Source organism: Pantherophis guttatus, chromosome 8, assembly GCF_059756535.1.
Source record: "Pantherophis guttatus breed Tessera chromosome 8, ASM5975653v1, whole genome shotgun sequence".
Taxonomy (NCBI): Eukaryota; Metazoa; Chordata; class Lepidosauria; order Squamata; family Colubridae; genus Pantherophis; species Pantherophis guttatus.
Window position 1 is genome coordinate 49,850,589 of NC_142070.1, and position 17,855 is coordinate 49,868,443.

Consider the following 17,855-nt stretch of genomic DNA (forward strand, 5'->3'; position numbering starts at 1 on the left):
GAAATCCTTTCCTGGCCAAATTGGAGTTACTTGGAAAAGGTAGAGTAATCTAGGTAGTATGTTCATTTTTATAGATGTGATTTTCCCCAAGAATGACAGTTGTAGTTTATTCCATGTTTCCAAGTCCTTTCTAATTTGTTTCATTAGTTTGTTATAGTTGTCTTCTCTAATTGTTGTTGCTTTAGTGGTGAGCCAGATTCCTAGATACTTTACTTTCTTTACAATTTGTATTCTAGTTTGTCTTCTAATTTTGTCTCCTGTACCTTTGTCAAATTCTTTGTTAATGCTTTAGTTTTTTGTTTATTGATTTTGAGCCCCGCCACTCTTCCATATTCCTCTATCTTCGCTAAAAGTTTGATTCCTGTTATTTCCGGTTGCTCCAATATAAATACCACATCGTCAGCAAAGGCTTGTAATTTATATTCTTCTTGGTGTTGATCATTTTCATTTCTTTTGATTAATTTGGTACTGGATAACCAGCAGGAGATAACCAGCAGAAGAACCAGTTTGGTGTACTGGTTAAGGCATTGGGCTATAAATTGGGAAATTGTGAATTCTAGTCCTGCCTTAGACACAAAGCCAGCTGGTGACTCTGGGCTAGTCATTTTCTCTCAGCCCTTGGAAGGACACAATGGCAAAAACTTTTATCAATTTATTGGAAGCATGGCTCAGTTTAGAATTAATCCCACAAGTACAGCCTTTGACAATAAAAGTGCAGTCCTAATGCATTAATTAAGAATTGTTATACTTTCATAACATCCAAGTAGAACTAAAATGGCACCTCACTCTTTCTAAATTGCCTCTATAGACACAAATTGCCTTTGTAGACACACAAGGTAAAAGGATTGATTTCCAAGGGACAATTATATAATTTTAAATTCAACATTTAATGACCTTTCAGAATGGCTCCATATCTTTAGATGGTAAGGTCTATTATTCATTCATGTAACCAACTGGGAAGCTACTCCCAGTTGTTTTTCCAGTCACTTGTTTCAATATAACTGAAGGACGCTGGTTTGGGAAAACTGTTGGTAAAACAGTCCTGCCAGATTATGAAGAAAGAAGAATGTTCTGGTGATTCTATAACTGAAACCTTGGATTTGTGCCCTACAGTCCTACCCTATTGCTTATGGTGAGTTGTAGGCCTAACTCTTCAAGTCCTCATTATAAATTCAGACTTATCTGTAATAAAGCCCCAATTATGGGATCAATTCCCCAGGGAAAATTTCTGTTTTAGTCCTCTTCTGTCTTAAATCCAAATGGTTTCTATTTTCTCATTTTGGGAGCTGAGGGAAAAACAATGATTAATGCAATTTCCTTTTTTTTTTAATAGACAAGTTTTATTGAAAAAAATTTCTTTTCATCATACATATTTTATGAACAGAGTGCTGACCAGATCACCTCTCATACATCTTATATATAATCCAAATCATCATTATAATATATCTTAATCTTCTCATTTTTTCCATTATTTATCTCTTTTATACATCCTTTATCACAAATTTATCATTTTTTCTCCATCTCTACTTATTTCAACTTCTGTCATATTATCTTCTTTCCATCATTTTTTATCCTGTTCAATTTTATTTTTAAATAACATCACTTTACGCCTTATGCTTCTTCTCTATTACAATCACTCCAGTTGTTTACATTCTACGTCCATTTCCGGAAATGTCTTTCTAATTTCCTGCCCAATCATAAGCAATAAAATATTCATCTCAATTTACATTGTTATCAAAATTAATAATATTCTTATATTACTTATTTTCACTTTTCCATCTGCTGTGGTTTATCACAAACATGTTCTATTCCTTTTTTGCATAAATAGTCACTTTCATGATTTCAGCCTTGTTTTTATCTTTACAATTAACATTTTTTGCATTGATATCAAAATTAATAATATTGTCAAATTACTTATGTTCACATTTCTATCTATTGAGATTTGCTGTAGACAAACTCTATTCATTCCTTTTTAACATATATTCACTTATAATCCTTTTCCACCATATCTTTTTTCCACTGCTACCATATTATTCTTACATATTTGCTAATATCACAAGGTATCCTAAAGTTCTTCTCTTTTACCACTACTATACCAATTAAAATTCCATTCTAATTTTAAAAACTAACAAAAATATTATTATTACTGTATATTTTCTACTTTCCCCTTCCCATCTATTTATCTATCTCATTTATATTTGCCTATTTTTGCCCCATCATTCTTCATCTTTAATCAACATCTCTATATCTTTTTAGCATCTTCTTTTCTAATAATTTTTTGCATGACCTTTTATTCTCGCTCTACCTTCTCAATTCTCTTTTTTATTTTTTTAATATATCTTACAATTCATTTTCTGACTTCCATTTCTCTTTTTTTGTTGTGTTGTTTGAACCTTCCTCCTCAAAGCTTTCCCTTGTCTCTTCCAGATTTTCCCCTTCTTTCCTTATGCCTGTTTCTTTTTAGGAGTTTTCCTCCTTTCCTCTCTCCTGTTTTTACATTCCCAACTATTTCTATAATGCTCTCAATCTGATTTCTATTTTTTAATATTTTCTCTTCACCATTATTAGTTTCTTGTTTCTCATTCAAATTTCCCTCTTCCAGCTTCTCTTCATTTTCTTTTTCTATATATTTAAATGGATTTTCCATTTCATATTGGCCTATTAGAGATTTATGCATGCTTTTGAGCATCGAAAGTAACTCTTCATACATCTTCAACTCCATTTTAAAACAATTTAATACCTCTCCCAAATATATCTCTATTCACTTAGTCAAAATTTTAAGTCTATATAATTTTCTTATTTCTCCTCTTCTTTTCTTCTTTTTTGCTTCAATTATTCCTTTATTCTTTACAGTTAAAATGTTCTTCCCAATTGTTATTTATTATCCCAATGCAGCAACAGTCAAATCCAAATATGAGACTATCTTCCAGTAGAGAAGGAAAATAAAACAACCACCCAGATGTAAAACACTGTCAGTCCTCAATTTTTCACACAGTATCCAATTCTATACAGCCAAGGTTGAAATTTCCAGCTGCTATTTCTTCTGTTTTGTCTATTTGAATAGAATATTACAAAGCTTTTTTCTTTCCTCCAGCAGATGGCACTCTCCGTTTCTACTCCGTTACAAAGCAGACTTATCCATTTATTTGTCAAAATGTCCAATAATTTTTTCAAAGTTCTCTTATCAATTATTATTTTCTTCCAAAAATCATATTCTTTCCTTTTAACAGTCTTTGCTTTTCCCAATTTTGCAAATCCAAAAACTCTCTTACCTTCCTTATATCACAATCCATGCCTTCTCTTTGTTCCATGTGTGTGTGTGTTTTTTTCCCCTAAGAGCCCAGTAGCCACTAGTCCAAGCTCGGCAAAGCTTTAAAACTTCAATTTCCACTTGTTAAATATTAGTTGGCATTTATCTCACCCAGTTCTGGTACTCCATCAAATCGCCACTCCTGCACAATTCTTCAGTCCGGTTGTCCCAGCTTCAAGACGGGCACCATAAGATGGCCGCCATCCCCGCTGACACTTCAGGAGAGCTGTTTCTGTTCCAGTGAGGAAATTGCCAATTCCTTGCAGTCCACGAAATGCTTCTCCTTTCTTCACCCCCCTCCAAGATGGCTATGGCTCGAAAGCCTTCCGGTAGTGGTTCATCAGACTGGGTTTTGCTGGGCTTATTAGAACACGCTATTTTCCAGTCCGTTCCCATTGCAACATCAATCAGAAGTCTGATTAATGCAATTTCTATTGCTCTTTTGATTTTACAGTTATATCACTTTCTTGTTCTGCATGTTTTATTCTCTTAAAAATATCATTTTCATGATATTTTCATGGATTTTCCCTTCTAAGGCTGCACTACCTACAGTGTCCATTTAGCTGGAATAAATAAGTTTAATAGAAATTAGACAAATTCACTGATAAATAGATATGTAAAGAAGCAACTGTACTGGTTTTCTTATATAATGTAAATCATTCTGTATGTAAGATAAAATACTGTTTAAAGTTTAAAGAAGTTTAGGACAGAAATCTCTACAAAGAGAGAAGGAATGCCTTCCTTGGATCTATTTTTGCTCTCTATCCTTAGCTGAAGTCATAATCAAAGAACACCAGAGAGATCAGCCAGGTCAAAGATTTTCCTTCACTTGTTGACACTTAGAGAGAACTACTGTGGACCAATCAAAACTATTGAAACATTAGGCTGTTTGTGCATGCACTTTTGTCCTTTAAAGACCAGTTTTAATTGGATACTCTTATAGTTGAAGGACAGTGAAAATGAGGATGGAAAGAAGATAATTTTTGCTTCATAATCAAAATGGTATCTAGCCAAAGGTATCTGGCCAAACCTCAAGCATCAGTAGTGGTTTTCACTTACCTTCACTACCAGTTCAGAACTGTGAGCGCGCGTGCGGCGCTTCTGCACATGCACAGAACCTTCTGCACATGCGTAGAGCATCTGTGATGACATCCAGATGAGTGGGCAGAGCCTCCCCCACCTCTGCTACTGGTTCGCCTGAAACGGGACGAACCGGTAGAAACCGACCACTGTCAGGCATATGCTATGCGTAAGACTGCTAAAGTTTTTATTTATTTTTAATTTGCTGTGACAAGAAGTTTCTACAATTCAGTCTTTTCTTCTTTTGGTAGTATCTATTTTGAATAGGTGTCTGTCCCCCACACCTGTCTTGTTTTATAGCTGAATAAATGTAATCATTTCTTTAAACTTACCATTTACCATTTGCTATCTTTCTTTGAATTTCTGCTTTATCTTTTTCTCATTAAAGATTTATGAATTAGATTTCCCACAGATTACTGCTTATTATTTAATAGTATATCACTGTACATCACTAGATTCAAATAATATTTAATATATTGTACCATTTTTTTTATTAATTTCATTTTTATTTTTGAACTTCTACAATGCACACTAGCAAGCCATCTCGGGGTTGCCATTCAGGGCTGCAGGGAAGTGACTGGGAGTTGCGCTGATCAGCTGGGAGGCGGCAAATGGCTCGGCCTCACTGATCAGCTGGGAGGCCAATGGTGAATGGATCAGCTGGGCGTTGGAGCTGATCATCTGGAAGTGAAGCAGCAATCAGATGCAGCGCAGAGAGCAGACCAGCAGCTGAGTGTTGGCCTAGACGCGGCCAAAGATTCTAGGCTGTTTGTGGTATCCAGAAGCCAAGGGAGTGGACTAGGCGTGTGCAAGGGGATTTAAGACGTGGATAACACTGACTTTGTTTGTATGTCACTCAGTACTAGGTTTCCAAGTTTTCCGGGATAAAACACTTCACACTAAAACTGTGTGATTTGCAGTTTCTTAGTGCTGGATACATGGAACGTGACACATCTATTGAAATAATTCATAATGTTGAGCTCTCAACAAAATTTTGGTTTTGGGGATCCCACTTTATATTAGGTTAGAAGTTGCCTATCCCAAATACTGTATGTGCTCTATGTTTAGCTGTATGGATTCATGCAGAGGCAAGATTAGGTAGTAACAACTAACTGACTAGTTTGATCTAAAAAAAAAGGAGAGATTGAAACTATTAGTACTTGATAGGAGAGTACCTTGAAAGATAGACTGGAAGTCTACAGAAATGAAAGAAGACAAGAGCAAATATAATATATAATTCATGAAGTCATCAGGAGTTGACTATGACTAAAAGAGTTTACTTTTAAAAGTGATAATGATAAAGGTATCTCACAGAAAGCTCTTGTTTTATAAATTACTTAATCTGCTAAATAATACTAATGTAATAACTAACATTTCTTAAATAGTATTAATCAATAGGAACAGGCAAATGTTTGTTTTATATAATTTATAATTTATCATTTGTTCATTTCAATTACAGGTTTTCATAGAGATATTTTTAAATATTGGTAAATAACTGATTCAATTTATTTATAAAATATAATAGGAATTATTCCAAATTTGGAAGCTTTCTATGGCATAATATAATTCTAATTATATAATTCTAATTTATTTATTTATTTATTTATTTATTTATTTATATAATTACATTATTTTTCTAAGAATCTCTCCCTCTCTCTTCCTCTCACCTCCCCACCCCCATACATGCACTCCTTTCCAAATTTTAGTTTATTCTGATTCTGTGTAACATTCTCATCCTTTGATTTTACAGGAATTTGGTGCAGAATACAAACATTGCCCACACTTTCACAGGTAAGAGAGTTACAAAACTCTGATTTTTCAGAGGTAGATAAATTCCTCACATATATTTCTATAACTCTACATCAGAGTATCTAGAGTGTCCCATAACTTTTTGCTGTGGCAATTCAGTCTTGTTAGACTTAAGGACTTTAATCAAAAACACGTCAAAAATAGCAGCAGCTGGCCCACAATTTTCTGGGAAGGTTTTATTAGGTTATTTGTTCCACTTCAAAGCTTTCATGTGTCCTGCATATGTATTCTTCATAAAGCAAACATATAAAGTCATATGGAGAACAGTAAAGCACAATACTTTAAAGTGTTACATTATATGCTTTATTAGCATAGTTAACTATAGGTTTCAAAGCACTACAATGAGAAGAAATGTTATTGTGATACCTTGACATTTTTTTTTTAAATTTGATTTATATGCCGCCCTTCTCCAGAGACTCAGGGCGGCTTACAATGTGCTCAGTAATAGCCTTCATCCTTTTGTATATTTATACAAAGTCAGCTTATTGCCCCCACAACTGGGTCCTCAATTTACCTACCTTAGAAAGGATGGAAAGCTGAGTCAACCTTGAGCCTTGGCAAGATTCAAACCTGCAGTAATTGCAGGCAGCTGGTCTTAATAACCAGCTTAATAACAGGGTGCCTTAGACCACTGTACTACCAAGGCTCACCTTCATTTACACCTTGGCAATCTCTGTAAGAAATAAGTGGGATTCCAAAGGTATCATATAGCTCAAATTTATCTTATACTGTCCTTATCTCTACCCCTGTTCTTTTTATTCATTTGCTCAATAAGTCCTCTATGCACATAGATACTAGCACCAATACAACTGGATACGATGGAAAAGGTTGCTAAAATAGAGGCAGGATTCTGATAATTCTGAAATGAGCTTGAATAAACCTATATTTTATTCCATGTATAACTATTAAAATTTGTATAAACTACTCATTAGAATTTGTATATTTTAGGAGAAATAGATTAGAAATACGTTTGTAAACCAGTTTCTGAAATACTTTCTTTTTATCAAATTTTTGGCAGGAACTGGATTTATTAATTTTAAAAAATCTAATCTGATATATGGATAAAGTGATAATAGTGTTAGAGTCTCTAGGAAAATTGGGCTTTTCCAGGTATTGGGTGTCTATTTTAAAATGACAGGAAGCAGTATCATCAATTTTGAGCATTTGTGGTCTGAAAGGACAATTTGTGGTTTTGGTAATATGTGTAGAAAGATGGTTTGAAGGCTGCTTGCAATCTTGTGGCTTCAGGTTACCCACCTTAACACACTATATTCCTGTAAAAATATGATAATGATACATGGCATTAATTTAAATCCATCCTTGTGTCATAATTCTCGAACAGGGTTTAAGAGAATTAAGGACTCTTATTTCTTTTAAATCTGAGTTAACATAAAGAGTTATGAATAACAATATTCTATAACAATATCTGTTGCCCTCGGTACCTGTTTCTGCCAAATATGAGAAAAATCATCCTTGGAAAGTCACAGAAAGGATATGGTGAAGATAGTCATTGTGGGCTGAGGCTTTACTGGATTGTATGACTGCTGCTCAGTCAATAGTATGATGCCTTTCCCAACTTTGAAATACATTGATGTAAGTCTAATAATACTTTAGTAGTTTCATTCCCATTTTCTTATATTTGTCCTACACTGTATTATTTTTATTACTGCTAACACATTTTCTTTCTATTGTTTAGACAATTAGTATTGTTTTTAATACTGCACATTTCTTTCTTTATTCCTCTCTCTTCCTCTGCAGATAGACATATATACTCAACACGGTGACAGCATAACAATTAAAATACCTTAAGCTTTTTTAGTCTGTGTAAAATGCGAGAGACTGCTGTAGCTAAGTATCTAGCAATTTATACAAACTACATGTTAAACCTGCTAGTTAGAGATGAAAGTCATATTTTGATTTTAACTGACCTAGTTAAGTTTCTTTGCTTATGGATGAGTCTTAATGCAGAATGTAATATCTATGCTGGCCATATAAAATTAGATCAATTCAATTAGACTATGCAGAAATACTATACCCCACAATTCTGTTAAATGAATGTTGTCATTCAAACAAGAAAAAAAAAGAAGAGAAACTACATTTATATTTTGAAACTGAAAATTTCAGTTGCATCTTCTATTTAAACATATAGTTAATCATGTCAGAACTAGTCTACCTATATGGCAGAAAGTCATATGGCACTGACTAAAGTATTTTAGTCAGGGATATTTTATATTGTTTATATGTATACAGATACATATATTTATGTATTTCATTGCTCATCTGACTATCATTTGTTTTTAATTTTTACATTCACTTTACCTAATAGTCAGTTATTAAAAAGGTCACCCTGTCTAGAAATATACATAGAGATTAAAAAAATACAAATTAAATTTAAGTTTGCTGAGTCTGAATGCTAACTTGGGAATACTTGCTTGATTTATACTGAGAAATATTGAAAGTGTCATTTTAGTTTGCGTTCAGATAATCTTTGTGTTCAGATAATTCATGGAATCTGATACCAGTTATAAGAAACAGGCAAAAGAGAACCTAAATCCTTTTGCATAGTATTTTATAGTGCCAGATTTTCAGAGTTTAAAGAGCTATATCTTCATGAATTTCTTGTGTTATGATGTATGAAACTATTACTTAATAGTTTTTATCTAAATTTTGATTATAATGGCCACTAAAATAGCAGCAAAACACTTCCAATGAATGTCCTGTCGCTAAAAGCAGTGGGAGATGGGGAATCAGGATCTTGCTTACTGATGCTATGAACTTCACTTGACAAACCTTCCATGCCGAATGTGTTTTCCATTTGCTATATAGGAATTTATTTGTCCATGCCAAAATTCAGGTGTGCCAGCTCTTTATAATAAGCCATTTGGATGAAAGCATGGCTGGCTCAAAGGATTTTGATGTATTTTATTGCTGCCTTTTAAGCTCATCGTTCAGAAATACCAAGTCTAATTTTGAAATCAATTAGCCATGAAGCCTGATGAGGTGTTGGCCCAGCTCAAGTTCACAACTGCTGTCTATAGATTATTGTTGAGTCAGGTCCCTAGAGCAGATCTGTTTGCAGGCATCTGGTGGACACATGTCTGATCTCCTCTTAGAATTCTACTGATGGTTTAAATAGCAAACCATAATGAGGAAAGCTTAGAGAGCATTCTGAGGCTTGCCAGAAAACTATGCTTTTTACGATTCTCCTTAACTTTTTAATCACTAAGGAATACTGTTGAGGCAGATGTAAACAGGATGAAATCTAATGGCTCACTATCAGCAGATCAAAGAGAGTACACTGGAAATTTCTGGAAAGGATCCCTTGGAAGGTAACAATAGGGCTGAAAATGGCCATATATTTATCTATATATGACCAGATCCAGTCATTTTCCTGCTTCTCCTTACATACTATTATGTTTTGTTGTATTCTGTTTTTGAAATATTTTCATGGCAGAAAGACGAGGACATGCAGGTAGAGTCCTAAGCTGCTTTACATAATTTCTGCCCAACATTCCATGGGATTGGAATGAATAGAGTCTGAACTGAGAAGGGCCAGACAAGCCAAATTTAGTTAAAATTGTCAAATAACAATGGTGAGAATAAGCAAGAATTTTGTAGTGATGCCAAAGTGAAGCCTGAGAAAATAGCAGCAATGGTGGAATTCTCAAAGATTATTTTCTTTTTTTCAAAGACAAAGTGAGGATAATGTAGAAGGTCCATAGAAATCAAAACAAAATGAAAGACACTTAAAGGATGTTACCCTGACCTCTAAAAATTTCCTATAAACTAAAGGATAAGTTATAGGAATCACTGGATACTCAAGCTTTTACTGACCGGAGTCTGTGCCTGAAACAATGAAAGTATATCAGCAGTTTTTATGTCACTTGACACTGAGGCATTTCCCACCAACAAAGTTCATCTTAAAAAATATCCGTGATGTTCTTGCCTTGTTGATTTTCAAGTCTGGTAGCTGTTGAGGGTGCTGGGGATGGGTCCTTGTGCTCAGGCACAACCACCTTTGTCTGATTCAGATGACAATTTTTCCTTTATTTCCTTGGTTCCTTTTTATCCCTTCTTATCAATTTCCAAAGGGAACTTTTAGACAAGAATCCTGGCTCTTTGACCACTCTGCTGACATGTCTACTTCCTCTTTAAGTATGGGAGCTACAGCCTAGTCTCACACTGCCTTTTCTTACATTAGTGTGAATTAAGCTGTTCAGCGTGAGGTCTTTGGGGTCTAAATTTCCTGCCCAACATATAATATCCAAAAATGAATTCCACAAAGAAGACATACCTGCAGTTGGAGTGCCAGTCTGCCACATTCAAAATCAAAAGAAATATTTATGCTGACCTTTCAAGAGTCACTCAGTGGTTTTAGTAACAGGATCCAGTGTGTGGATTAAAGACATTGTTTAGGAAAGAGGACTAAGTTATTAAAAATATTTTTTTAAAAAACCTCAAATGGAGAAAGCCTATATTGTCTTTTGGACCATATTGCTCCCAATAATGGAATTTAATCAAAGGCCTATTTCAATTAGTTAGGACTTATTAGAAACATTACTCTAACATGACAACAGCTGAAGCCAACCCTAACTCTGTGTGTTCAACAGCTGAACACACACCCTAACTTGTGTGTTACACTACACAAGTAGTGTAACTCTACTTGTTACACTATTGTCCAATTCAAGTAAATTAAAAAGAAAGTTCTGAATCACCCAGAGGAATACCAAAATCAGAGTTTTTATCATCACAGTATAGTCAAATATTTATTGTTATTTCTGAATATCTCCTTCATATATAAAATGCTTTATGGTTCTAATTTTGTATGTTAAATGAAAGAAATATGATTAATGTGACTGAACAATAGGAATTTCAGTTTCAGTCTACAAGCCAACATTGCCTAGAAATGTATAGATCTTGCTCCTGGTTATCGAGAAAGTATAAAGTCATCTCTTGAAAATGAAAACAGCAGTTGCCATTCAGAATTGAACATCCTTAATTTCAATTGATTTCCATGAGATTCAAAGTAAATACTTATATTCTGATTGTTAAGTTCCATATTTTACTACTTCTGTGCTATTTTATTTAATTCTAGATTTCTTATCTTCAGTAATCATACAGATAATTTAAAATTTTAGAATCTAAATTATATTAATAAAAATGTATATTTCATTAATAATCCATATTACAGATTTGATAGGATGTGAAAAGTCATGCTCTATGATTCAGAAAGCATTAATTGGATTCACTATGATTTATCAGTATGAAAATGAGAAATTTATTTGAATAACTGATTTATAAATTGATAATTTAAATTTAATAATAGACTCATATATAGTTTTGAAATATTATATTCTAATTTGTTACAAATACAAGCATGCCCTTATCAAGATAAATAAGGTCTTTTAACTTGCTCTTTAAAAGTGCAAAAGAAATTAGCTTTCTCATCCATTCTATTTGACAGAAAGGCCACCTTTGCATATAACCCTCTTTATCATTAATATTAAGTCCATGGTTAGCTCCATCAATCGTATTCTTGCAAACCTCTGCAATGTCATAATCTTTTGCAGCACTAAATACTTGCTAAAAATTGCAATCATTTGGGAATCAACACTCAAAATTAGATAAGAGTGATATCAACTCACAAATCTACTAGCTAGGTTTCTAGTAGAAGTTAAGAAAGAAAATATACAAAATATTGTGGGATATTGCACATCTAGTAAGAGTTTTAATACAGATGGCTCTATAGTTAATTGATATTTTAAATTACTGAATATGAAAATGATTAAAGGCAAAGACTTTTGACTCTCTAGATGTTGCTGAACTAAGTCTCCCAGTTTGCTAAAGGATGGCAATGCACACGTAACAGATTCAAAGATGCATACCAAAATATTGTTTAGAAGAGATGGCAACGTCCAAGATATCTTAGAAGATATTCTGTACTTGCAAGAGTCTAATTCTAGAAAATGAATTAAATTAGCATTTTGATCATTATCTAGTCAGAAAGTTACAGGAACTGAGGGACTATCCACAGAAATATAGCAAGCAACAAAAAAAGAATCAGTAAAGATTCTAACCAAGCTATACCAAAAAAGCTAAAAAACAAGCAGTGGCAAATGAGGTCAATCTATATTAAAGTACTTCCTTCCTTCCTTCCTTTTTTTCTTTCTTTTCTCAAATCAGTTTTTTACTACTGGCCTGAATTAGTCCCTACCATTTTCTTGGCAAGGCGTTTCAGAAGTGGTTTGCTATAGCTTCCTTCCTAGGACTGAAAGAAAGTGATTACCACTTAGCTGGCTTTATGCCTAAGGTGGAACTAGAACTCACAGTCTCCCAGAATACAAAATAATACAGAACAACAGAAGTAGGAAGGGGCTTTGAAAGTCTTCTAGTCCAATACCCTGCTCAAGTAGGAAACCCTATACCCCAGAGTGTCAAACTTGATTTCAATGAGGGCCGCATCAGGGTTGTGTTTGACCTCGGGGGGGCAGGAGTGGCCATGGCCAGGGTGTGGCAAATTCAACATCCGTTTTCACCCGCGATAGCCTCCTGCAGCTCTCTGTCAACAAAAATGGAGCTCGGGGGAGGGGGGGCTCACAGCCACCTGAGCTCTATTTTTGCTGGCAGAGGCACCACAGGCTTGTCCTTCACTGTTTCCAGGGCAGCCCCCGGGCCAGATTTAAGCACCCCAAAGGCCAGATCCGGCCCATGGACCTTGAGTTTGACACTCCTGCACTATACCATCACAGGCAAATGGTGATCCAATCTCTTCTCCAGTAATGGAATATCCAAAATTTCTAAGGCAAGCCTTTCCACTGATTAATTGCTCTCACTGTCAGGAAATTTCTCCTTGGTACTAGGTTGGATATCGCTTTGATAACTTTAAACCTTATTTTTCTTTTGTTACCCTCAGCTGCTTAGGAAAATAGGTTGTTCCCTTCTTTGTGACAAATATTGGAGGACTGTTATCATGTTATCAGGGGTGGGATTCAGTCAGATCGGACTGGTTCGGGCGAACCGGTGGTTGTGACCTGCAGGTGGCCTGCCCACCCACCCTGGCACTATACCATCCTGTTTGGTTGCGTTTTTAAAGCAGTGTGCATGTGTGCATGTGTGCGTGTGAGCAAAGCGCATGCGCAGAAGGCATGTACGCGAGTGAAGCCAGTGGGCACGTGCTCACATTTTCAGTGCTGGGGCAAACCGGTTGTTAAATTATGTGAAGCCCACCTCTGTGTGTTATCCCTAGTCCTTCTTTTTGTTGACTAGACATACCCAGTTCCTGCAACCATTCATCATATGCTTTAGCCTTTAGACTCCTAAACCTCTTTGTTGCTCTTTTCTGCACCCTTTCTAGAGTCTCATTTTCTGTATCAAGGTGACCAGAATGGGATGCAGTATTCCAGGTGTGTTCTTACCAAGGCAGCATATAGTGGTACTAACACTTCATATTATATGATGGTACTGATAATTCACATGATGTAGCCTAGGACTGCATTGGCTTTTTTGGTGGCTGCCGCACATTAATTCATACTGAAGTGATTGTCCCCTGGGCCCCTAAACTCCTCTCACAGTTACGGCTGTTGAGCCAGTTACCATCTACTCTAGGGTAATGGAGAGAGCACACAGCCCTAAGGGGTGCCTGTGCTAACTGTCCGGATACTTGATGTGATTTTCCCCAGCTTCTTCTATTGTTTTCTATCTGTCAAAAAAGGTACAATCCACCTATTAGAATGGACAAGTATAGCTAGCTGAATCAGTCTGGAATGAAGAATTTCTGGAATGATTGTATTGAGTGCTAAGCTGAAGTCTACAAAAAGGACCCATGCATAGGTTCCTGTGGATTCAAGATGCTGCAAGATGTAGTGCAGTGCCATATTGACAGCATCATCTGCTGATCAATTTGCATGGTAGGCAAACTGCAAGGGATCTAACAATGGATCTGTATTGATTTTCAAGTTGCCCAACACTAACCTTTCAAAGATCTTCATAATTACAGATGGTCACAGTGACTGGTCTGTACTCATTTAGCTCCTTGATGAACCAGGATAATAGTAGAGCGTTTGAAGCAAGAAGGAACACAACACATCTCCAGTAATTTATTAAAGATGTAGGTTAGTTGATGAGCACAGGCTTTTAAGCCAGAAGAAATTCTTCTGACTGGGCCTGTACTTTTGTCTATGAAATACAGTAAATAGATATAGACTTGAATTCTCAGATTGCAAGCCAATATTGAGCTATTTGGGGGAAAGACTTATTTATTTATTTATTGGTTCGATTTATATGCCGCCCTTTTCTGGAGACTCAGGGCAGCTTACAATGCGTTAAGCAATAGCCTTCATACTTTTGTAAATACCTGCTTAGTAGGGCTTTCGCCCCCCCCCCCCTAAGCGGTGTTCTTTTTTATACAGTCAGCTTATTGCCCCCACAACCGGGTCCTCATTTTACCTACCTCGAAAGGATGGAAGGCTGAGTCAACCTTGAGCCTGGTGAGATTTGAACTTGCAGTAATTGCAGGCAGCTGGTGTTACTTAACAGTGCTTTAGTCTGCTGCACCACCAAGGCTCTTATTGGAGTCAATGAGACTTACTTTTGAGGAACTGTTTAGTAGATTATAACTTGAATGGTTTAACATTTACTTCCAAGGAACATGATTGATATATCAATTAGACTATACTATCTCACATCTTTTTATAAGATTACCAGAGGTGGGGGCCCAGATAGATGGAGATAGATGTAGGAAAATTGGCTATTGTTGGTGTATCTGAGATGTGGAGGATAGCAATTGTTGACAGTGACATTAACTTTGAAAATTAACTTTGCTATCCTGTATATTTTAGAGGCAACAGTCAAATTGTATGTTGGGCAAAACAATATAAAAAACCATGGCCATTTACAAAAGCAGGGATCAATGCAGCCATATATGTTGCGGTAACTGGCCAGCTTATATTTGTTTTAGTCTTTTTCTGGAACAAAGGTTGATAACTGATTTTAAAACAGGAAGTAGATTTCTACTGAGACAAGTGTCATTTAATTTATTCATAAAAGATAGAAAGCCAGGTAAAAACACAGTCAAGCTGCAAATAACATCAAAATACTTGAGATGATTAAAAACAGAAAATAATTAAACAAAACCTCAAGCAGGCAAGCACTCTAAAAAGATACCTCAAAACTGAATAAATGAACATTAAATTTTTTTACAGTATTTGGGAAAGGGTCTCTTTCCTGAGGGTTATTTTAGACATCATCCAAATTCCAAATGGCTCACTGTCCTGCAAACGTTGGAACTCATTTTGACCATTTACTGCACTATTTTGACCTGCACTAAAGTTTTCCTTGGCATGCGTTTTTCCATTGCCATTTGCCTGCCAAACGCTAACCTCTCCAATCTGTATCTCTGTATGAGAGCTATCAGAAAATTTTACTAATCCATGAATTAATAAATGACATTTGATCATACAGTATGTTAAAAATAAGTCATCCAATAAATCATTTTGGACTGCAGTAGCTATTTGATCTACTCCCACACATGTATGGAGATTAGATTTCATGTGCTTTGCTCTAAGGAGAGGCTTCAATCTAGCTACTCTTCCATAAAGCCCAGATTGGTGGATGGTTGCAGTGATGGTTGTCTTTCTGGAACTCTGTCCCATTTCCACACAGCATGTCTGGAGCTCAGTCAGAGTGACCATCGGGTTCTTGGTCACTTCTTTTACTAAGGCACTTCTACCCCAATTGCTCAGTTTGATTGGGTGACCAGCTCTTGGAAGAGTCCTGGTTGCACCAAACTTCTTCCATTTGAGAATTATGGGGGCCACCGTGCTCTTAGGAACCTTTGTGCAGCAGAAATTTTATTGTAGCCTTCTCTAGATCTGTGCCTTGCAATAATCCTGTTTTTGAACTCTGCAGGCAGTTCCTTTGACCTCATGGCTTTTGGTCTGCTACAGTATGCATTGTCAGCTGTGATGCCTTCTCTAGAGAGGTGTGTGCCTTTCCAAATCATGTCCAATCAATTTAATTTACCACAGATCAACTCCATTCAAGGTGTAGAAACATGTCAGCAACGATCAAGAGAAATGGGAGACACTAGAGCTAAATTTCACGTGTTGTTGCAAAGGGTCTAAATACTTATGCCAATGTGATCTTTCAGTTTTTTCTTTTTAATAAATTTACAGACATTTCTAAAATTCTGTTTTCACTTTGTCATTATGGAGTACTGAATGTAGATTATTGAGAAAAAATGAATTTCAACAACTGTAGAATCAGCCGGTAGGATAACAAAATTGATAAAAGCGAAGGGTTCTGAATACTTTCTCAATACACTGTAGATAGATAGGCATATAGTATACTAGCAAAGGACTTACAAAAAGGCAGAAGACATTTCTGTCTCCTTGCTTCTGTTATTTTTAAATATAGGAACATTTTTCATATCAACCTGTCTTGATTTATAATAAGGTATATTCTGAAGATTGCTCTTACAGATAAATGAAGCCATTTCCCCCAAGTCCTTCTTATTCAAATTAAAACTGTAATTTTGATTATGTGACAGAGAGAGAGAATATGATATAGTGGATCAGGCTGGAAACAGGGAAATGATGTGTTCTAATCTAGTCCCACCCAAGCCACAAAGCCAGCTTGGTGACCTTTGGCAGTCACTCTCTATTTCAGCCAAAGGAAAAATGCAAACCACTTCTGAAAAACCTTGGTAAGAAAACTGCAGGGACTTGTCCAGGCAATCTCCAAGATTGAATGCAAACACACACACACACACACACACACACACACACACACACACACACAATGTGTTTGTGTGTCCCTGCGAGCAGGCACAAATCCTTAGAAAGAAATAAGTCTTGGGAAAGAAAGAATTGGCTGGTAAAATCTATCTTAACTATGTCATAATACTTTGCTACCATTGCTGAGTTTTGTTTAGAATAATGTGGCCTTAATGCCCTCATCTCCTGTTGAATTGCTCAGACTGGTAGGAGATTAGAAGGGAGAGAGGTGCCAGTATTATCTGTGTTAGTGCTCCAGAGGTCACATTACACTAACAAGATTGCCCTCCTTCAGAGATGACAGAATGCAGCTGCTTACTTTAGTTGGGCCCTTGGTGGACTATAGAGATGTACATAAAGATGGATATGTTGGAGAATATATTCTTATGGAATAAACAAGAATTCTGGATATTCTGTTGACTCTTTCTGAATATTTGAAAACGTTCAGCAAAAATATGAGTTAATTTTCAGGAATTCATTTATTGTTTTAGCTTATTGTGATCTTTAGGATTCTATGTATTTCATATAAAAAAATAAGAAGAATCCATATTTAATATTTTTAGTTTTTTATTCCCTATTTTTTCAGTGATAAATATCAGTGATATTTAAGGAATGATTTCCACACACTCAGGCATTTGTCTTTCATTTCTTTTTACAACCAAGCATTATTCAATATATTATATTGCTTCCAAACATTATCATTAAACTTATTAGCATATTAATTATATCAATCAAATATAATAAACTACAATCATCTCTGTTTTAATTTGGCACATCATAGTACTTTTTTAGAAAAAAAGCAGTCAGTAAATTACTTGCTTATTTCACTTAAGGGTTTTACATAACTTGTATTTAATGGCCCAAAGTAGAAGTTATAACAGCCA

The 17,855-nt window shown here is 35.5% G+C and overlaps 1 long non-coding RNA gene across 1 annotated transcript; it reads left to right on the top strand.

The window, feature by feature from the left end:
• Positions 1 to 1,086: 1,086 nt before the first annotated feature.
• LOC117654625 (uncharacterized) lies at positions 1,087 to 16,383 on the top strand. The gene is made up of 3 exons (XR_009621099.2): positions 1,087 to 1,132; positions 6,141 to 6,181; positions 16,106 to 16,383. It is a non-coding gene; the product is annotated as an uncharacterized LOC117654625 (long non-coding RNA).
• The last annotated feature ends 1,472 nt before the right edge of the window (positions 16,384 to 17,855 follow it).